The sequence below is a fragment of the Balaenoptera acutorostrata genome, chromosome 5 (genome assembly GCF_949987535.1).
Source record: "Balaenoptera acutorostrata chromosome 5, mBalAcu1.1, whole genome shotgun sequence".
Lineage (NCBI taxonomy): Eukaryota > Metazoa > Chordata > Mammalia > Artiodactyla > Balaenopteridae > Balaenoptera > Balaenoptera acutorostrata.
Genome location: NC_080068.1, coordinates 16,404,041 through 16,427,767, shown reverse-complemented (window position 1 = coordinate 16,427,767; position 23,727 = coordinate 16,404,041).

Genomic DNA, 23,727 nt, shown 5'->3' with positions numbered 1-23,727 from the left:
ACCCGAAATACAGTTAGTTAAGCAAAATGAGAAGACAGAGAAACACATAGCAGATGAAGGAGCAAGGCAAAAACCCACCAGACCTAACAAATGAAGAGGAAATAGGCAGTCTACCTGAAAAAGAATTCAGAATAATGATAGTAAAGATGCTCCAAATTCTAGGAAATAGAATAGAGAAAATACAAGAAACATTTAACAAGGACCTAGAAGAAATAAAGAGCAAACACAGAATGATGAACAACACAATAAATGAAATTAAACATCCTCTAGAGGGCTTCCCTGGTGGTGCAGTGGTTGAGAATCTGCCTGCCAATGCAGGGGACACGGGTTTGAGCCCTGGTCTGGGAAGATCCCACATGCCGCGGAGCAACTAGGCCCGTGAGCCACAATTACTGAGCCTGCACGTCTGAAGCCTGTGCTCCACAACAAGAGAGGCCGCGACAGTGAGAGGCCCATGCACCGTGATGAAGAGTGGTCCCCACTTGCCGCAACTAGAGAAAGCCCTCGCACAGAAACGAAGACCCAACACAGCCATAAATAAATAAATAAATTTAAAAAAAATCTTCTAGAAGGGATCATTAGCAGAATAACTGAGGCAGAAGAACAGATAAGTGACCTGGAAGATAAAGTAGTGGAAATAACTACTGCAGAGTAGAACAAAGAAAAAAGAATGAGAAGAATTGAGGACAGTCTCAGTGACATCTGGGACAACATCACATGCACCAACATTCAAATTATAGGGGTCCCAGAAAAAAGAAGAGAAAAAGAAAGGGGCTGAGAAAATATCTGAAGAGATTATAGTTGAAAACTTCCCTAATATGGGAAAGGAAATAGTTAATCAAGTCCAGGAAGCACAGAGAGTCCCATACAGGAAAAACCCAAGGTGAAATACACCAAGACAAATATTAATCAAACTATCAAAAATTAAATACAAAGAAAAAATATTAAAAGCAGCACGGGAAAAACAACAAACAACACACAAGGGAATCCCCATAAGGTTAACAGCTGATCTTCCAGTAGAAACTCTGCAAGCCAAAAGGGAGTGGCAGTACATATTTAAAGTGATGAGGAGAAAAACCTACAACCAAGATTACTCTACCCAGCAAGGATCTCATTCAGATTTGACAGAGAAATTAAAACCTTTACAGAAAAGTAAAAGCTAAGAGAATTCAGCACCACCAAACCAACTTTACAAAAAATGCTAAAGGAACTTCTCTAGGCAGGAAACACAAGAGAAGGAAAAGACCTACAATAACAAACCCAAACAGTTAAGAAAATGGTAATAGGAACATACATATCGATAATTACCTTAAATGTAACTGGATTAAATACTCCAACCAAAAGGCATAGACTGGCTGAATGGATACAAAAACAAGACCTGTATATATGCTGTGTACACGGGACCCACTTCAGACCTAGGGACACATACACACTGAAAGTGAGGGGATGGAAAAAGATATTCCATGCAAATGGAAATCAAAAGAAAGCTGGAGTAGCAATTCTCATATCAGACAAACTAGACTTTAAAACGAAGATTATTACAAGAGACAAAGAATGACATCACATAATGATCAAGGGATCAATCCAAGAAGAAGATATAACAATGGTAAATATTTATGCACCCAACATAGGAGCACCTCAATAAATAAGGCAAATACTAACAGCCATAATAGGGGAAATCGACAGTAACACAATCAGAGTAGGGGACTTTAACACCCCACTTTCACCAAAGGACAGATCATCCAAAATGAAAATAAATAAGGAAGCACAAGCTGTAAATGATACATTAAACAACATGGACTTAATTGTTATTTATAGGACGTTCCATCAAAAAACAAAAGGATACACATTCTTCTCAAGTGCTCATGGAACATTCTCCAGGATAGATCATATCTTGGGTCACATATCAAGCCTTGGTAAATTTAAGAAAATTGAAATTGTATCAAGTATCTTTTCCAACCACAACGCTATGAGATTAGATATCAATTACAGGAAAAAAATCTGTAAAAAATACAAACATATGGAGGCTAAACAATACAATACTTTATAACCAAGAGATCACTGAAGAAATCAAAGAGGAAATCATAAAATACCTAGAAACAAATGACAATGAAAACACGACGACCCAAAATCTATGGGATGCAGCAACAGCTGTCCTAAGAGGGAAGTTTATAGCAATACAATCCTACCTTAAGAAACAAGAAACATCTCAAATAAACAACCTAACCTTACACCTAAAGCAATTAGAGAAAGAAGAACAAAAAAACCCCCAATATTAGCAGAAGGAAAGAAATCATAAAGATCAGATCAGAAATAAATGAAAAAGAAATGAAGGAAACGATAACAAAGATCAATAAAACTAAAAGCTTGTTCTTTGAGAAGATAAACAAAATTGATAAACCATTAGCCAGACTCATCAAGAAAAAAAGGGAGAAGACTCAAATCAATAGAATTAGAAATGAAAAAGGAGAAGTAACAACTGACACTGCAGAAATATAAAGGACCATGAGAGATTATGACAAGCAACTATATGCCAATAAAATGGACTACCTGGAAGAAATGGACAAATTCTTAGAAGTGCACAACCTTCCGAGACTGAACCAGGAAGAAAAAGGAAATATGAACAGACCAATCACAAGCACTGAAATTGAAACTGTGATTAAAAATCTTCCAACAAACAAAAGCCCAGGACCAGATGGCTTCACAGGCCAATTCTCTCAAACATTTAGAGAAGAGCTAACATCTATCCTTCTCAAACTCTTCCAAGGTATACCAGAGGGAGGAACACTCCAAAACTCATTCTACGAGGCCACCATCACCCTGATACCAAAACCAGACAAAGATGTCACAAAGAAAGAAAACTATAGGCCAATATCACTGATGAACATAGATGCAAAAATCCTCAAGAAAATAATAGCAAACAAAATCCAGCAGCACATTAAAAGGATCATACATCATGATCAAGTGGGGTTTATCCCAAGAATGCAAGGATTCTTCAATATACGTAAATCAATCAATGCGATACACCACATTAACAAATTGAAGGAGAAAAACGATATGATCATCTCAATAGATGGAGAGAAAGCTTTCGACAAAATTCAGCACCCATTTATGATAAAAACCCCCCAGAAAGTAGGCATAGAGGGAACTTACCTCAACATAATAAAGGCCATATATGACAAACCCACAGCCAACATCGTCCTCAATGGTGAAAAACTGAAACCATTTCCACTAAGATCAGGAACAAGACAAGGTTGCCCACTCTCACCACTATTATTCAACATAGTTTTGGAAGTGTTAGCCACAGCAATCAGAGAAGAAAAAGAAATAAAAGGAATCCAAATTGGAAAAGAAGTAAAGCTGTCACTGTTTGCAGATGACATGGTATTCTACATAGAGCATCCTAAAGATGCTACCAGAAAACTACTAGAGCTAATCAATGAATCTGGTAAAGTAGCAGGATACAAAATTAATGCACAGAAATCTCTTCCATTCCTATACACTAATGATGAAAAACCTGAAAGAGAATTTAAGGAAACACTCACATTTACCACTGCAACAAAAAGAATAAAATATCTAGGAATAAACCTACCTAAGGAGACAAAAGACCTGTATGCAGAAAATTATAAGACACTGATGAAAGAAATTAAAGATGATACAAATAGATGGAGAGATATACCATGTTCTTGGACTGGAAGAATCAACATTGTGAAAATGACTATACTACCCAAAGCAATCTACAGATTCAATGCAATCCCTTTCAAGCTATCACTGGCATTTTTTACAGAACTAGAACAAAAAGTTTCACAATTTGTATGGAAACACAAAAGACCGTGAATAGTCAAAGCAATCTTGAGAAAGAAAAATGGAGCTGGAGGAATCAGGGTCCCTGACTTTAGCCTATAATACAAAGGTACAGTCATCAAGACAGTATGGTACTGGCACAAAAACAGAAATATAGATCAATGGAACAGGATAGAAAGCCCACAGATAAACCCACACACATATGGTCACCTTATCTTTGATAAAGGAGGCCGGAATATACAATGGAGAAAAGACAGCCTCTTCAATAAGTGGTGCTGGGAAAAGTGGACAGCTACATGTAAAAGAATGAAATTAGAACACTCCCTAACACCGTACACAAAAATAAACTCAAAACGGATTAAAGACCTAAATGTAAGGCCAGACACTATCAAACTCTTAGAGGAAACCATAGGCAGAACACTCTATGACATAAATCACAGCAAGATCCTTTTTGACCCACCTCCTAGAGAAATGGAAATAAAAACAAAAATAAACAAATGGGACCTAATGAAACTTAAAAAGCTTTTGCACAGCAAAGGAAACCATAAACAAGATGAAAAGACAACCCTCAGAATGGGAGAAAATATTTGCAAATGAAGCAACTGACAAAGGATTAATCTCCAAAAATATACAAGCAGCTCATGCAGCTCAATATCAAAAAAACAAACAACCCAATCCCAAAATGGGCAGAAGACCTAAATAGACATTTCTCCAAAGAAGATATACAGGTTGCCAGCAAACACATGAAAGAATGCTCAACATCATTAATCATTAGAGAAATGGAAATCAAAAGGACAATGAGATATCATCTCACTCCAGTCAGAAGGGCAATCATCAAAAAATCTACAAACAATAAATGCTGGAGAGGGTGTGGACAAAAGGGAACCCCTTGCACTGTTGGTGGGAATGTAAATTGATACAGCCACTATGGAGAACAGTAGGTAGGTTCCTTAAAAAATTAACAATAGGACTAACATACGACCCAGCAATCCCACTACTGGGCATACACCCTGAGAAAACCATAATTCAGAATGAGTCATGTACCAAAATTTTCATTGCAGCTCTAATTACATTAGCCAGGACATGGAAGCAACCTAAGTGTCCATCAACAGATGAATGGATAAAGAAGATGTGGCACATATATACAATGGAATATTACTCAGCCATAAAAAGAAATGAAATTGAGTTATTTGTAGTGAGGTGGATGGACCTAGAGTCTGTCATAGAGAGTGAAGTAAGTCAGAAAGAGAAAAACAAATACCGTATGCTAACACACACATATGCAAAAAAAAAAAAAAAATAGTCCTGAAGAACCTAGGGGCAAGATGGGAATAAAGACAGAGACCTACAAGAGAATGCACTTGAGGATATGGGGAGGGGGAAGGGTAAGCTGGGACAAAGTGAGAGAGTGGCATGGACATATATACACTACCAAATGTAAAATAGATAGCTAGTGGGAAGCAGCCACATAGCACAGGGAGATCAGCTCGGTGCTTTGTGACCACCTAGAGGGGTGGGGTAGGGAGAGTGGGAGGGAGGGAGACGCAAGAGGGAAGAGATATGGGGACATATGTATAACTGATTCACTTTGTTATAAAGCAGAAACTAACACACCATCGTAAAGCAATTATACTCCAATAAAGATGTTAAAGAAAAAGTGAGTTTCTTTGAAAATATAATAGTTTTAAGCTATTGGAAACAAGGCAGTTGTTAATATTCATGTAAAAAGAAAATAGTTAACAGAACTATTAATAGGTATGAAAATGAAGAACAAGTAGTCAGCACATTCATTAAAATTATTATATTTTAATGGAATAAAAATAAATTATTTTTGTGACAGACTCAGTAACAATGTAACACACTCAGAGAAAAATGGGCTATGTAGAAAATTTTGATTCTTCTCACACCTAATATCTCATTTCTGAAACTACATTCTCACTATTCCCAATTGCTTATAATTTTCCCAGGCAGATTGTCCCCAGCATCTTCATATTCTATACTTCACCCTCATTCCTTGAATCAAAATTGTTTCGGATGATTCAAATTGCTTCTTGAACCCTCATTCACCCATCCAAAGTCAAACCACCAATTATTCTTGCTAATCATGAATGTCCCAAAACCTGGATTCCTTTCCTCCTTGCATAAAATTACCAAAACTTGCTCAAACCATTTCTGTGACCCCCAAAGGAGATTATTAAATGCTTTCTGTTTAATACTGATTTTTCTTACTTTCAGAATGAGTCTTAAAGCATGGGCCTCTGTGTTAGTCTTGATGGATGTTAGACTGATATAAGAGGCAAAAAAATACAGTGTTCACAAGTCTGGGTGGCTTACCTGGCAACTTGATGGTGATGAAGGCCTACTTATCTTCTGACTTATTGCTCTGCATCCTAACGATGCAGCTTTGGTCCTGAGGTTCTAGCAAGCTGTGATAGCTTTGGCTCCCTCCTTCATAAAGGTATTCTGGCCAGTGGCAAAAGAGAAACAATAGAGGAGAGCACATTCGCTTTACGATCATAACTCAGAAGTTGTGCTACCATGGCCCGTAAATGGAACCCAGTCACATGACCTCTCCTTGCAGCAAAGAAAGCTGTTACGTAGTTACTCGTATGAAACTTCCATTAACATAGAGAAGGGGAGGTCTGATAAAGGGGAGCAATCAGCAGTCTCTGCCAAAACTTTAGAACCAGATGGATTTGCACTTTAATCCCAGCTCTGTAATTTATTGGCTATTAGGGCTCATGAAAGTCTAAAAGCTTCAGTATCCTTATCTGATTTATTTCAAAGAGGTATTAAGCAGATTGCATCCAAAATGAATATAAAGCATTTAGCCCTGTGTTTAGAATACAGTATGTGCTCAATAAATGAGAGCTAGTATACACAGAAAAAGCATACTAACAAAGAGATATAAGGTTGAAGACTCTGCAGACAGGAACTATGTTTAAGAGGCTAGGTTGGAGAAATAAAGGCAGGAAAGAAGGATCTTTATTTAAGGTATAGGCAAATATGCCTAGAACATCAAGACTGAAAGTAAATCAGATGAGTGAAATATTGGGACCTAATTCAGGATTGAAATATATCCTTAATTTTTTCATTGATTTTTATTTTCTTCTAGTTATTTGTAACCAGTCGCCAGAGGTCAACATTTTTTTTCCTCTTATACATATTGAATACAACACTCTGCATTAATCATGATTTTCTTATACTGATTGAATGCGGCAATTGCCAGCCACATTCAGCAAGTTCAGAGGAGAGACAAAACTCAGGCCATTCTCCCCCTCCCATAGCTACTAATTTCTGCTGAAAACTGACTGATCTGAGCTCTCAAAGCATGGTATAGAAACACATCATACATCCAGAGTTGGTGGCAATTAGATGTTTTCCATAGAGTTCTTAGCAGTTGGCCCCAGGGAAAATTATAGGTAAAAGGGGAAGACCAAGTAATCAAGTCAACCCTTTCAAGCAGAGCAAATCTGCTTTAACATATTGGAGTCCTCCTTTATTTATTTTTTTTTTTTTTGAGTTAAAGCCTTTATTCTCCTTTTAGAAAATAATATGAAACATTTTCTGTCACAAAATTCGGGTTCTAAGTGTTACACGGATTTATGAATAATTTCTTAGGTCTTTACTTGTAAACTATTCATGCATTAGCTACAAAGGGTAGTTTCCTCTACAGAAACTTTTTCATCTCCCACTAATTCACTCATTTCTCCCTAAATTGTGCACTTCCTCCTTTGTTACACCTACTCTTCTCAACACAATACCTGGTATATGAAAATCTCACTACATTTTGCTGAACAATTAAATCCAAAAACGAATTAATATTAAATTTCACTGACTGAACAAAACACTATCAGAGGAATCTCATTAAAGATCATGGCCTAACTAAAATGATTTAGCATTATAGAGTTGGAGGAACTCTGGGCTTGAGGTTAAAAAAATAATCTTCGTTAAATTTCTTACTTCTAAAACTCAAATGAGTTCTGCCATTACAGACAAAACCCTGTCAAAACTTTAAGTAACACTAAGCTTCACTGTCTTTTTCCGTAAAATGGAAATTCAACTAAGACAACGTATATAAGAACACTTTGTAAGTTGTAAATCACAAACCAAAATTAAGACATTGTTTATTACATCCAAACTGGAATCAATTTGTCCTGTGGCTGTGCAGATCTTATGCTGATGTAATGCAGTAAAGTAAGTTTTCCATTATAAAAAGCCCATGTGTATGCTTGGTGCTAGGAGAAGCATGTGATAATATTTCCACTCTAGATACAATTTTTTTAAGGTCCACACAGATTCTTATTTGTGAGAAATTGGTGCTCATACAACTAGACACACGAGTATTGAGCCAATAAAACCAACTGAAGAATGGGAGGAATTATCTTACACTTGAAGTCATTGTTTCACATTTCTGAAGCTCCCAGTGGGTTCTAAACATGAGATGTTTGTTCCTCTCCGCCTTCCCATTATTCTTTCCCATAAGGCAATCCTTTTAATATCAGCATGGAGTATATAAAATGCTTTGGGGATAAAAGTTGGTCTCTCTTTATAGTAAATTTTTATTTATCCAATTCAGTTCTAAGCAAAAACAATAAAATCAATAGGGGCATAAAAAAGAAAAAAATTCCACTGTTAAGATCTCAATTATGTTTTGTTTAAAGAGAAACACTTTCTTTCCCAACACATTCTTGCTGTAGCCTGTTTCTCTTCATATATGTAATGCGAATCCCTGTGGCTCTGGGGTCAAACAGACATCTTGACTTTATCACATACTATTTTTGTGATCTTGAGTATGTTGGCTAAATTTCAGAACTTAAGTTTTCTCATTTGTAAAATGATGGTAATCATCCCTATGCCCTGATATCTTAGCCCCAAGATTAAACAAAACTTTTAGCACATAAAAAACTAATCAACATAAAGTAACACTTAGAATTATGCTCTGTAATAGCTGGAATAAGAGCCAAAGTAAAAGTTACATGGCAACAAAACTGCGGCATTATGGTAAAAATCAGTAAGTCCCCCAAACATGGTTTAATTTGAACAACTTTATCAGGATGATTATACCACTGGTTAAGAATTCCCAGCCCAGAAGGCAATCAGATTGGATATTTGTGGTTCTAATATAAATGCTATTGTTCAAGATATAGCATTACTTTATACCCAGAGAAACCTTCACACAATGGGTATCAAATATCATTATTCCATTTAGTCATGCCTTAGTCTAGTTTAATTTGGGCAGAACCCTTATATTGACTCCGTCATTAAATTTCTCTTCTTTAATCCAGAGATAATATTTACCCATTCATAAATCATTTTATGACTCTTGAAAATCATGAACCATAAACATAATTATAAATATTTTTAAGCACAAATACAAAGGGATAAGTATAACTAAAGTGTCTTAGATTAGCTTTCACTTTTGTAAACTCAGAAGAACTGCACAGCCCTCATACATCTCATGTTCTCTATCAACAGATAACTTGATATTTGTTATAGGCTATTATTTATTAGACCCTATAATGATTCCTAACATTTCTCAAACTTGAGTAGCTTATTGCTGTTACTTTAATTTCTACCTCTTGGTTTGTTTACTATTAATTAAGATTAAAGTTATTTTTAAAATCACTCGGTCACTTCTAAGAATGTCATGTCCGGAACACTGGAAGAAGTCATTCTGGTTTTGCATGCAATTGTACTTCAAAACAGCACTATATTCTTCTCCCAAGATTCAGAACAACTTTTTAACAACAAACTTCACCCTTTTATACCGGCACAGGACAAAATTCCTTTATAGCGTGGAAATATATGTTACCTTTGAAGATAGGATATTCTGTGCTGATGAGGATTTTACTCCTGATTATTAATCTCAAGTTTGAACTATACACATTTCTCTATGTGTTTTAGATAATAGCAGTGTCGGCCCCAATCTCAGAATTTAGCTGACATACACAATGCATGCCCTATTCCAAACATATGAGTGAATTTGGATGGACGAATCAATAACTTTGTATGTAAAATACAAAATGAAGCTCCACATATTTCCAATAAATATACACAGCAAATGGTTTTTCTTGGTATCATGTTCCCTCTATTGTGGAGTGAGTGGGGTGAAATAAAATGGAGGCATAAAATGCATAAAATAAGATTTCTTTTCCGACCTAGAGGAAAACAGATTCCCTTTGAAGAATTTACTATCATCAGCAAATTTGGTAGCAAATCCTCAAATATTTAATATTAAATCACTGTTCAAAGATAGTATAAGCAGAAGATATCCTGCTTTTAAAGGCAAAACTAAATGACAATCTCTACAATGGGAAACAAATGATAGCGTTTGACTATTTTATTTATTAAAGAGTAGGAAATTTAGTTTGTTGGTGGAGGAATTCTCTTTGCCTACAATGACTATTAAAACCTCTTTTTGTTTATGCCATGTTAAATTTACTTCTTGAACGTAGGCCAAACAAATGTCAGGTCTTCATAAAACACATTAGTTGAAAGATCACTTGCAGGAGTAGGAAAGTAGAGATTTTCAAGCAAGAATGGACCATGGAGCATGTTGAAAACTGCTGAAGTCGTCTTCACTCAGCTGAGTCACTGATAGCTGTCGTTAACTACCATGTGTTCATTGATTTTTCAGCCATAAGAAGAGAACAGCCATATAACCATTAAGATCAGTTGCAAACAGCTAACTCTGTTATTTTTATCAATTTTATGACTGATCAGTTCTCAAAGAAACATTACCAAAGCTTTGTTTTTTTCATATAATAACTACACTAACAACAATAACAGCAACAAAAATTAACATTGTCTAAGTAAGTCCTTTTGATTTAAAATATGGTTCTTGAGGAATTAGGTAATCCACCCACCTCTCCTCTCTACTGGGTGGTTTTGAGTACAGAGAAAGAAATGTTTGTAGATTGTTCTGCACTTTGTTTCCAGCACAATGGAACAGCTTATTACTATGTTTTCCACAAAGAGTGCTTTGTGGTCTTAAAACACAATAGACACTATATTTTCGTTAGCAGAGTAGAGATCTAAAGCCAAATTGCACACAGCCACACTCAGTGAGAAGAGTAAAGCCAACGAACTTTACTTTCCTCCTTCCTCTGTGATCACAAAGCAATAGGCCGATTTAACCTGATTCTCCTGATCTTCCTCTTCCACCTTCTTCTCTAGAGTTGCTTTTCCTAGTCCAGGTTACTGCCCAGACTAACATCTGGGCCAATTGTATTAGAAATTCAACAACAAAAATCCTGTTTGCAAGTCACTGGAAATGTCCTGTTTTTCTTGAGATCACTGGAGATCCTGGAGTCTTGGCACAGAGGAGTGAGAGGAAAGATAGAAATGTGTGAAATCCTTTCTGGGCTTCGTGGCTGCTATTTTGCCTAAACCAAAGTTCTCTTCAGATGTTTAATACCTATTTATCCATTTAACAGCTAGATATGGCCTTCAAGTCTTCACAGAACACGAAACATACATGTTATAGTCACAAGACTATAAAAGTAGCATGTAAATTCTGTTTTCCTTAATATTAGTAAGCTTACATGGAGAACACACACAAATATATGAAATCTTATGTCAAAAATTAAGTTGAAGTGTTGATTTCACTTCATTAATAAAATAAGCTCACCATAAACCTTATGATTAATCATACACTTAAACGTGTAACAAAAATTATTTCATATTTTTATTATTTTTAAAGGTTATACTCCATTTATAGTTATTACAAACTAACTATAAATGGCTATATTCTCCGTGTTGTACAATATATCCTCATAGCTTGTTTTATAACTAATAGTTTGTACCTCTCACTCCCCTACTCTTATATTGCCCCTCCCCCCCTTTCCTCTCCGTGTTGGTAACCAGTAGTTTTTAACCACATATTTTTTAAAAGAGAATAAAATATATCGCGAGTTTTCTTCTTGTTTTAGATGCTAAATTAAGAGTGAACTATCCTGAAGAGTTATTTTAAGAATATTGATAACATAAAACAAACAGACAAATCGATAGTGAGATAACATACAGGCATAATATTGATTAGAACTAAGAATTCTAATAATGGAAAATTATCAGTCTTTGCAGGTGGCCTCTAGTCTCATTTTTCAACCTGTGGATTAATATATAAATATTAAAAGTCATAAGTATTTTACCATGGCTTTTAAGGAGAAACAAACAACATGCTACAGTAAAACGCATATGTAAGATCATTATGCTCGCAGTTTAGGGTCATTTAGAAAGTGCTAAATAGAACTAAGACTCCTCTGGTTCTCAACAAATGCTTCTAAATTCTTGTCTTCCTAGCAAGATTAAATGCCTTTAGTATGAGAGATTGAGTCCTGTGCTAATTCTAAGCTCCCACATTGCCTTGCACTGTGCTAAACCGAAGAAATGAAATCAACAGATATTTGTTAAGCACCTATTACTGCTTTTGTTAGGTCATGTGAGGAATAGAATAAAACAGTATTTTGTCTGCTAGAAATTTACAATATCTCAGGGACGTTATTGATTCTTTACTTTTTTCTAAGCTGATCAGTTTACAGAAAGCCAGGGACTGACCTGTCTAAAAAGAGATAAATGGAAGCAAGCTCAAGTTTTATGTTGCCATTATCTAGCCTGGCTTAGGACATCCAAGCTGTACTTCCTGTAATTCATCAATCAGAGAATACTCTTTTGTTTCACCAAATTGCAAAATATATAACATACATTACATTATAAATATGACGGTTCTCATTCCCTAGGCCTTTAAGTGTAGAACTGTATGTTCCTGATTTCTAAACCTTCATTATTTTTTTGATGTCACTCAAATACAGCAGTGTTGTCCTTTAACAGTAATGAAAATTATTCCTCCTGATTTGTGAAATACTGCATAATTTACATTACTGTTCCTCCCCCTACTTCCTAAGATTCTAGACATACAGAAGAGCTATAGTATCTTAACCTGGAATCTTTCCCTCTTTAAATTTTGACAAAAATTGTTTCAATAACTTCTGAGAATTAATCTTTCCTGTGACTCTATCTAGGACACTAGGTACCAGAGATGCAGAGTCAAATAAAATAGTATTTCTACCCTGATTTAGGATAGGCATGGCTGGAGAACAAGTTACAAGAGATTAAAGGATAAGAAATGAATCACAGAATCTAGGTCACATACCGAAAAAAAAAAAATAGTAAATGTAGAAGTAAGCCAATTTGGGGTCAGGAAGTCTGCTATAGAGCCTGTACTCATGGGAACACTGGGAACATCAAAATAAAAAAGGTAGAAGAGAAAAGTTTGCTATCATAGTAAAATCTTGGCATTCTTAAAATTTCAAAGGTGAAAGAATTTCAAAATATGACAACACATTAATCATGAAGATTAATATGGTACAAAGAAGAGTAAATTACTTGGAACATACAATTGATGCATAAACTTCACTGTCCAAATTCATCCAATTTCCATATACCCAGAATGCAGACAGGATATGGCTCTGCTCCAGATGTCTCTCTGTTGAGATGCTCTATAGTCCTTTAAGCCAGATTTGCTGACTTGTGAATAGTCCCTTGTATTTTCTTTTCTATTTCTTCCAATCACCTCTCCCAAGCCCTCATTAAGTTATGTGACCTCAATATTCTTGGAATCACTCCTGTTATCCTCTGAAGCTTACTGTCTATTTTCTCAGGCTGACTGGCTTCTTCTAGGTGACTCCCACACATATATATATTAACTTGTCTTCCTACCTATAATCTTCTGCTTTGGGCTTTGATCTTTACCATATTGTTTACAATTTGTAAAAGTAATTTCCCTTTATTTTCAAATCACATGTAGGTATCCTCACAGTCCATAATTGTTGAGAAGGAAAAAGAATTGATAGAAATCATTTCCTTAAACATGGTCACGGATTGGAATATGGAGAATGATATCTCATCAACCTCTACCCTGGCATATGGTGATATACAATTGAGTCAACGCTAGAATGTTGAGATGATCACAAGGATACTCTCTTTTTTTCAGACATTCATGTACTTTGAAGAAATAAATAGCAAATAAAAGTGGATTCTGGGAAATTATTTTGGGAAGGAAGGATAAATGAATAATTTTCATAGTAAAGATTTGGATAACAGATATCCTGTAGAATAGCAAATGTAACATATTAGGGCAAGCTAGACTAACCTATGGTAACTATGATCTCTGAATATCAAGGACCTAACATTACAAAAATTAATTTCTTACTTAATGTGTACACCTTGATACAGGTTGAGCATCTCAGATTTGTGACTCTCGCCATTACGTGTCTCTACCACCTCAAAGTCATTTGCTTTCAGTCACAATGATGAAGCCGAACGAAGATAGTGCAGAAAAGTTCATTGCCAAGCCAGGAAATGGTATATATAACATCTATCTACATTCCATTGGCCAGAACTGGTCACACAAGAACTGGGAAACAGAAATACAAGGGTTTTTTTTTTCTTTCTGTGTTTTCAGGAAGAGAACATTTAAATTTATAAAAAATTACAGTTTTGTATTTAAAATTATCAAAATTACTTTAAATGGCAAATGACAAACTTGAGAAAACATCTGCAACAATTTTGAGTGATAAAAATGAACGCCTTTAATATATGAAGAGAACTCAGAGATTCATAAAAACAAATGCTAATTCTCAAATTGAAAAATGGGTATTGCTCATAAATAAACAATCCACAGAACTGACATCACAAATAATATATGAGATTTTATTAGCAATCTAACAAAAATAGGAAAAAAAGAAGAGGCAATTTTTATTCATCTAATTTGCAATAACTTTTAAATGGTAATGCTAAATACTAATGATTATATAGTCAGATAGGCATTCTCAGACATTGTTGGTAAGAACTTTATAAACATTTTTCTATGCAACATGTGTTTATATGTTTTCATAGTGACATCCAGCAACAGCTTTATATTTTTCTCTAATGCAATAAATCTAGTTCTGAAAATCTAAGGAAATAATAATTGGAAAAAAGTTCATGTACAAACATGTAATAAAAACAAAATGAAAAAACTGGAAAATAAACAAAATCTTCTAATTCAAATCTTCAAGCTAGTACCTTTTCATGGAGTTTTTCCAGAATATTCTTTTTTTCTTCTCAGAGTCCCATAGGTTCAGTTCCTTCTTCTATTCTAACTTTATCTAACATTATGGGCCCATATTTCAATGTGGGTTAACAAGATTTCCTTCATTGAAAATAACTTACATTCTAATTTATATTTTTACTAATTATCAAATTGATGGCCTTCTTTCTATTTTGATACATTAAACCTTTTTTCAAACACTGCACACTTTTTCTGAGTGGGTTTTCTAGTCTCCTGCAGCCTCTTGAACCTGACAAACGGTGGGGGGCATACAGATTTTTCAAAAAATACTGTAAAAACTTCACCAGTTCAATATCATGAAAACATTACCTTTAACTCACCTTATTTTGTAAAAACTAAAGTCACCAAACCAATTATATTAACATATTTCATTAGGTAACTGTTATCACTGCATAATCAGGAGACAGTTAAAAGACCCTTTCCTTTAAAATGGTTATTTTTTGAGAAGGCAGAGTAATGATTTTAATAGCTATAAATATTTTTAAGGCTTAAAAACCCTTAATTCTTCCTCTTCTTCATGGAAAATGGCATTTGTTCTCTTTTTGTGAAGATAAAAATGTTAATAAGAAATGATAATGTGCACAATAATATAAAATGTAGAGACAATTTTTATTCATTATGTATAAAGGGGGAGACAGGAAATGTGAAGTCAAAGAATAAAAAGTAGCACAGGAAATGTAAGGTCAGCTGCATCAAGAGATACTTCTCACAGCACACTGCCTTTATTAAGAATTCTAGATTCATGCAACCATGGTACAATGGAAATGTTTCTTGAAGTAAATAACATTCTTACTCACTTTACAATTCAAAAATCACAAAATGACTATGAGTTCTAGCTGTGCCACGAAATGAGACTTTTATTCTTTTCTTCTTCTCTTTTATCATAGTTCTGGTACTCACGAAGAGTCTGGATGTCCAGTTCTCAAAATGAAGAGTTCTGCATTATGTCTATAAAGCAAAGCCCCAGAAGATGCAGCCTCCTCCCATCTGTGTTCTACTATTTCCAGGGCTTCTTTCTTTTAGCTACTATTCTCTGTTTAGCTGGTATATGATGGGCACTTACAAATATTACCTTATTGTTCAATCCATTTTATAGGTATGTAATCAGAGGCTCAGAAAGCCCATAGAATGTATTCAAAGTCATACAGGTGATACATAGGTTTCTGTGACCCAAAGTTCTATTCCTTCAGTGTGACCACAGGGAAATCATTTGCAGGATTGTTTCCACTGGCTTAATTGTTGCAATGGGTTCCACTGGATTGGTGTTAGGATGAACATTTAACTGCAAATAAACCAGTCTGGTGTATTTTCCCTGGGATATGTTTTGTAAATTTTGGAAACACAAACATGTATCAGGCATCATAGAAATATAACCAGGAACGCAAATATTGGACACTGAACAAAGCAAATCTGGGAAAACTAATCCAATCCAAAGAGCTATCAGTGAGGTTAAGCGGATAGAGCTTGATTCTGATATGTGTCCCATAAAATGTTTATTGAAAGAAAAACCACCTCATATATAGAAGGATTCTGACAAATGAAAACACAAAACAAAAAAATTAGGCTTAGTAGAATTGCTGTGCATCTAGAGACCCCTTTATATGCAAATAGACTAAACTTTCTGAACTAATAAAGTCTTTTGTAATTAAAATACCTGTTATTTAAAAATGCAGAGTACCATTTTTAGTTTACAAAACATATTCTAAAAATATGTTACTGTAAATGTTGATTAGCAAGGCACAATACTTGATATTGTCCCTCTTTTTGCCTACTAAGATTTAAACTTAAGACCCTGGAAAGGCATGAACACCGAGAATAAAATCTGTCAGCACATTGATTAGGAAATGCTCTCTCTTAATTTATAAAGCAAAACCAGGTCCTCAGATTGTAGGGTGTATAAGAATTACCTGTGAATCTTGCAAAAGCTGCAAATTCCTGGATTCCCCTTAGGGAGATTCTGGTCCAATAGAATGTCTTTGAGGCCAAGGGACCTGCAATTTAACAAATGCCCCAGGTGATTCTGATGAAAGTGGTCCTGGAACATATCTTCTAGAACTCTGCCTTAGAAAACACTCACTGCTTCATGAAATATTAACTTAAGTGGATCTTTCTTCCACATTCTTGGCACCCTTGGCAGTCCTTCGATGTCATACTAATCTTTGCAGTGAAAGTTTCTTGTAGTGACCAAATTTTCAATTAAACACAATTTTACTCAAATTTAAATCACATACGCCAGTTATCACAGCTGCTCAATCTGCTGGCTGAACAGTTTTGACGTTCCACTCCAGAGGTGCCTCATTTCAGTGATAAATTAAGAGATCCCTATAAAGTAGCCTACCTACCATTACTAGCTGTTGTGAGATACGAATATAATCCTCGGGTGCTGGTGTTGAAAGTGAGAGTAGAAACAGGAGTATGAGGGGAAACCAATCCACTGCTTAGGCAGGCCAGCAAGAGAGTAAGTGTTCCATTATCTAACTCTCAGATTTTCAGGTTAAAGAATTCAATTTTGTCAGAATGGCTCAAATTCAGGATGGAGATGGAAAAGGATTCAATAACAATGAAACAATGATAATATCAACAATATGACTCAAAAATTAATGGTTGCTTATAGAAGGCACTTTATTAAGCACAAGATATGCATTTTGTCACTTATTTTAATTTCAAGACTAGTATATAAGGTGGGTAATAACATTACACGTATTTAGTGAAAAAAGAAAACTAGGTTAACCAAGTGCCTAAGAAACTAGTGAGTAAACCAGAATGCAAATCTATGAATTTACCATGAGAGCTATAACTAGCAAAGTGACCCTAGAGTATTCTCTTTCTACTGAAAAATCTACAAGGGAAATAAAATTAATCAGAGCAAGGAGAGTTAGCTGAATGAACCTGATAGTTAATGACATCAAGCTATGATAGCCTGAGGCATCTGTGGAGAGTGCTGGGGAAATGCTGACAAATTATCCTTCTCAGTCTGTTTTCTTCACACTTTGGCTAAGTATGCTGTCTTCAGGAATGTTAATGTCATTGATCCACCTATTTTTCTTTCATAACAATTCTATTCCCGTTATGCACTCCTGAGCCTACTTCCCAATCACCTTGATTACGTAGACCTTTCTCAAATCTCCTCCAGGATAAACTGAGACCATTTCACCAGATGAATTACTTCACCGGATGACTAACCTACTATATTATTTATTGATTCTTATTAGCATGGTTTTTAGGGATTAATACTTCCATATTTTTAAAAGTCTCTCACTTATACCCATCTACTTATTACATAAGAAACCAGAACAAAGTAATAAGTACCTTAAGCCAAGGTGAAAAATAATTTGCAATCTTATTCAATCAATTGATAAACATTTATTGAGGGTTTACTTTATACAAGGCAATGTGCTGAGTGCTGTTTCACTTCATTCTATAAACATTCTTCTCTAATACTAGAATGTGCTGAGCAATGGAAACTGGGAGCTTGTTAAGAGTTTACTCAGTAATACATTTTTTTAAAAAACCTATCTTATAATAAAAATTTGGTTAGGACAGTAAAGACCTCTAGTAATCTCTCTGATGGTTTTTTTTCTGATTTTTTAAGATAAACTTTTAGTCTTAGATTTGTTTCATCTTTACAGAAAAGTTTCAAAGATAGTACAGAGAGATCCTATATGCCCCTCATTCAGATACCCCTATTTTAATATCTTATACTACTACGAAACATGTGTCTTAACTAAGGAGCCAATACTGGTATATAATTATCACCTAAACTCCACACTTTATTTGGAATTCACCAGTTTTTTCCTCACGTCCTTTTCTATTCCAGAACCCCATTCAGGATAGCACATGGCATTCAGTCATCATGTGTCTTCTGGTGTGTGACAGTTTGTCATATTTTCCTTGATTTTTGTGACCTTGACAGTTTTGAGTCGTACCGGTCAGATATTTTGAAGAATGTTCAAACTGGGTCTGTCTGATGGTTTTCTCATTTTTAGACTAGGGTTATAGATTTTTTAGAGGAAGACCACAGAAGTGAAGTGCCATTCTTATCACACCACATCAAGGATACATTACTTATCACTCATGACCTTTATCCGGATCACCTGGTCAAGGTAGTATTTACCAGCTTACTCCACTGTAAAGTCATTCTTTGTTTCTCAGCTATTTTCATACTGTCCTTTTTGGTAGCAAGTCACTAAGCACAGTCCACACTGCATCAGGAAGGGGAGGTTGGGGGTGTCAATTTACATCTCCTGGAGACTGTGGGTAATAAATGTACATAAATTATTTGGAATTCTTCTGTATAGGAAATTTGTATCTTCTTCCTCATTTAGTTATTTGTTTAATCATTTGTTATATTAGTATAGAGATTTGTTTTATGGATATTCATTTTCTATTGTGGAGTATAATATAATAGTATGTTTGTTATCTTGTTGCTTGAATTATTCCTGCCTCGGCCATTCGGAGTACTTTCACATTGTCTCCCACATCCTTTTAACATGCTACCAGCCTTTTGTTTTGAGTATTTCCTTACTTTCTATAATTCCTTGATTTTGTTTCTGAGTTGCTCCCTAACCTGGAACAAGTCACTTCACCCCTTCATGCTTTGTCATAAATCTGTAAATTCTTGTTTGTTATATTAATGGAAATCACAACGTAGTAAATCTTGAGAAAAAACAGCTGAATTCATTTCAAACTTTTGCTCAAAGAAGAAACTGCACCTGGAAATGCAACTTCTTTCTTAAAAATAAAGTGCCAAGATTATATAAAATGGAAGAAGAGAAGGGTAGAGCTTAGATTAAATTTAAATGAGGTAAAACATAGTTAATCACTTATTGTGTGGGTCCTCTGATCAAAGAGGCTTGCTGATTGTGGGGTACTCAACTCAAAATTGACTTTTCTGTGGCTTCTTATGTAGATGTCATTCATATCCTTCAGGACATAATTTAATCTACCACCCTGGTGGAAACATGGATCCAGGTCTTCCGGAAAAAATGAACGCTTTATTGTCAGTTCCCCATTTGAACTTCTGCTCAGGTCTGAGACGCTAAAGACATGGTCCTGATCTCTCCACAGTCATGTTACTTCTCAGGAAATGAGACAGTGGTTTGGTGATTTTATTCCATTTCTACTCTGACCATCTATTGTATCACGTGACGAGACAGCAGCTATGGGATTGCTTTTAAGACTCTGTATACCTAACAATTATTACTGTATTACAAATAAACATAATAGTCCATAGGAAGGGCCTGGAAATATTTTGGAATCATGACACTAGATTTCCCACATTAAACCAGAAAAATAGGTCTTATTCTTCCTCAGAATTTGTAGAGCCAGATGGTGGGATTCCAATAATATCCCCATGTCTTAAAAATCATATTGGCTCTGTCTCTATTTTTAGTCGTGGTATTAAAAAATTCTAAGAGAGCTCTCAAGAAGTAGGTACAGTACATTTCTTCCAGTATAGGACAAATTCCATTTGTGAAGCAAATATACTAATGAAGTGGCTCTAAATGCTACCTGTTCAATCTCAGTGAATTAGTGGTGATAATTTGGGGACAAGTACATCACCTACATTGTGTGGCAAGTTGAGGGCAAAAGGACTGAGAGTTCAAGAAATAATGGAACTACATTGTAAAGCAACTATACTCCAATAAAAATTAATTTAAAAAAACTGCAACTGGAAAAAATAAAAAGAAATAACGGAATTAGACTTTCTTGCATACTTGTTGAGTATATCATGTGGAAAAGAATGGAATTTTTTGTGTATTTACAATACCTACCTCAAAATTAATAGCAAGAAAATAAATGGATTTTTATTATGCATGGTGAAATATTATTACAAACAGATCTAGGTTAAATTCCTATGCCACTACTTACTAGTTGTTTGACCTTACCCGAGTAACCTTCTTGAATTTTTCTTTTCTTGTCTGTAAAACCCTTTTAGGGTTAATATGAGGACTAAAGTGGAATAAATGTGAAATGCCTAGCCTAGTTTCTGCTGGATAGTTCAAGCTCAATAAATGGTGGTTGTTATGATAATTATCAGTCAACTAATATTCACTGACTGCCTTACTAATACTCATCTCAATATTAGGCCTAGATGAGACAAAGACAGATAAACACAAAGACATACTCTCTGGATCTGAGTCTTGTAGGAAACAGATTTCTACTCAGATGATTTAACCGTAAAGCCTCCATTGAAACAATATTTAAAGGGATAGATTTAACGGAATCAATAAAAAGTGAGCAGGCATCCAGGTGAGCCAATTCTTTAAAATAAATCTCTCTCTCTTCTGGATATGTATCCTATTGGCTCTGTTGCTCTGAAGACTCCTGACTAATAGCACCTGAATTTTCTTGGAGTTCATTTTTTAACCCCTGGAAAGCATGTGTCTTTCTAATTAGTATCTAGGATACTAGTATCTAGGGTACTAGTTTGTGATGCCCAGGTCTCATTAGCATAATTCCATTAACATAGGGACTAGTATAATGTTCTTTGGATTATCAAGATCATCAAGATTCCTGCAGACTCTATTATGACAGATTTCAGGATATTGTTGCCACTGCTGGGTAAGGGCAAATGACTGTCTATTGTCTTTTTAAAATAGAATTGAGTATCTGCTAAGTCAATGTTACATACCAGGTGTAAGGAACTGAGTTGATTTTCTCCAAAAAATAATACCTTATAGTCGAGATTGTTATCACCATCTGATTAAGTTTGTGATTATCCACAGTCTTTCTCAAAATCTCATTTAGCTTCTTCATAGATCAATCATATACATTAGGAGGTGATATAATAGGAATCACCACCTGTGTGTCTTCAAAGATTTTTACGGTGAAACTAATCTCTAAAATCCCTCCCTGGAAACAAGATTAGTATTGGTTCACTACATTGATAAGTTTGTGAGAGGAGGCAACTCCAGGTACTTATACTTGGCTCTTCCTTCCATTATAATCATTACTTCATAGGTCAGGGAACCAGTGTGGAGATCCTGTTGCTAAATATGCATAAGGAACTACAAAAACAATGACAGGGTATCTGTGGGTCTGCTAGACCTATTTTACAATAACCCTGAGTCAAGACTCCATTTATCTCCATACTACCATGGACTATGGTAGAGTTTTGCATGAGCATCTCCTCAGAACCATGTTTCTACCAATTCCTGGAAGATCTGGGTATTTTCTCAAATAAGCTGTCATCTTAATAAATGACCTTTCTGGTGAAGTACTGGAGGAAGAGTTACAACATACACTTGGCCAAGTTGCAAGATCCTTCTGCAAAGGAATTCAACCCTCCTCAACTGAGGGCCTCTGAGTGTATAAATAACCTTAGTTCTGGAAACAGGAGGAACTACCTTGAATTTCCACACTAGTGACTCTCATCAAGATGCTATCCACCATATCCCAGACCTAGATTATTTTTCCCCTTCTTGAAATATCAAGCAATACTGTGATGGTCAGTTTTATGAGTTAACCTGTCTAGGCTATAATACTCAGTTTTTTAATCAAATATTAATTTAGGTGTTGCTGTGAAGGTTATTTTGTAGATATGGATAATATCTGCAATGTAGCTAATGATTTACAATCCTTTAAGCGAAGGAGATTACCTTTGATAATGTGAGTGTGCCTCACCTGATTAGCTGAGGTCCTTAAGAGCAAAAACAGGTTTCCCTGAGAAGAAAACCTGCCTCAAGACGGCAGCATCATCTCCTGCCTGAGGGTCCAGCCTGCTAACCTGCCCTACAAATTTCAAATTTGCCGTCCTGCAATTATGTGAGACAATTCCCCAAAACCTCTCTCCCTCTCACTCTCTCTGCTTCTCGCTCTGTCTCTCTGTATATATCTCTCATTGACCAAATTCCCAACCCTAGGCTAGATATGGGGCCCATCATCCCTAAGATCTCTGCTAGATACCTGAAAAAAAAAAAAATGGAATAAGATCTGCTAGAAAAGGTGAAGGTGAGAATGGCCTTTACAAGTAGCCCATGTAAAGAAACTATTAATAAACATATTATAAAATATATTCATTGTTAAAAACTGCTAGTCTCTCTAGTCCTATGAGAAACTAGTTTTTTTAATTAAGAAAATTTTTAAGTGTAAGGAACTTTGAAAATATCCAGTGGGAAAAATTTTTTTTGATGTTGGTGCTTTACTTTAAAAATAAATAAAGGCTGGTAAATAATACCCAAGAGACCTTCTTTCCGCAAGCTTTATTTAATTTCAAAGGTTTTATATACATATTATCTCAGATCAAAATTTGACCATTTCATAATAGTTACTAAATATGATATACTATTTATTTTTATAAAAGCAATGTTTTTTTTCTTGTCTGTTAAAGGAACAAATTAAAGTTTTAGGAATAAAAGTAAAAAGGCAAGTTTTTAAGGGATATATTTATTAGGATTTTAGACTATTTTAAGAATACTGTAAGTTTCCTGGGAAAAAAATTTCTCTGAAATCAGCACTGTCATCAAATATGTTTGGGAAAAAAAGTTTCAGGAAAGTATTATTCTTATATAAACACAAATTCACATTATTTGTTCCTGGAATAAATTTGAAATCCCTTCATAAATTGCTGCATCTCAAGTCAGTTATGCAGATAGACTTACATTCTCACATGACTAAGAACTCAAGTCATCCTTTCTCTGTTGTGTAATAGGCAGCCTTCTTGGACATCTGATGATACTTGGCAGACACTCACCATCAGCCCTATCAACATCATTATCATCTATGTCTTTCAAGTTAATTTTTTATCTCCTATATTCAATGCTTGGCTCAGTGAAGGTACTAAATAAATATTTAGGGATAGAGAGGAA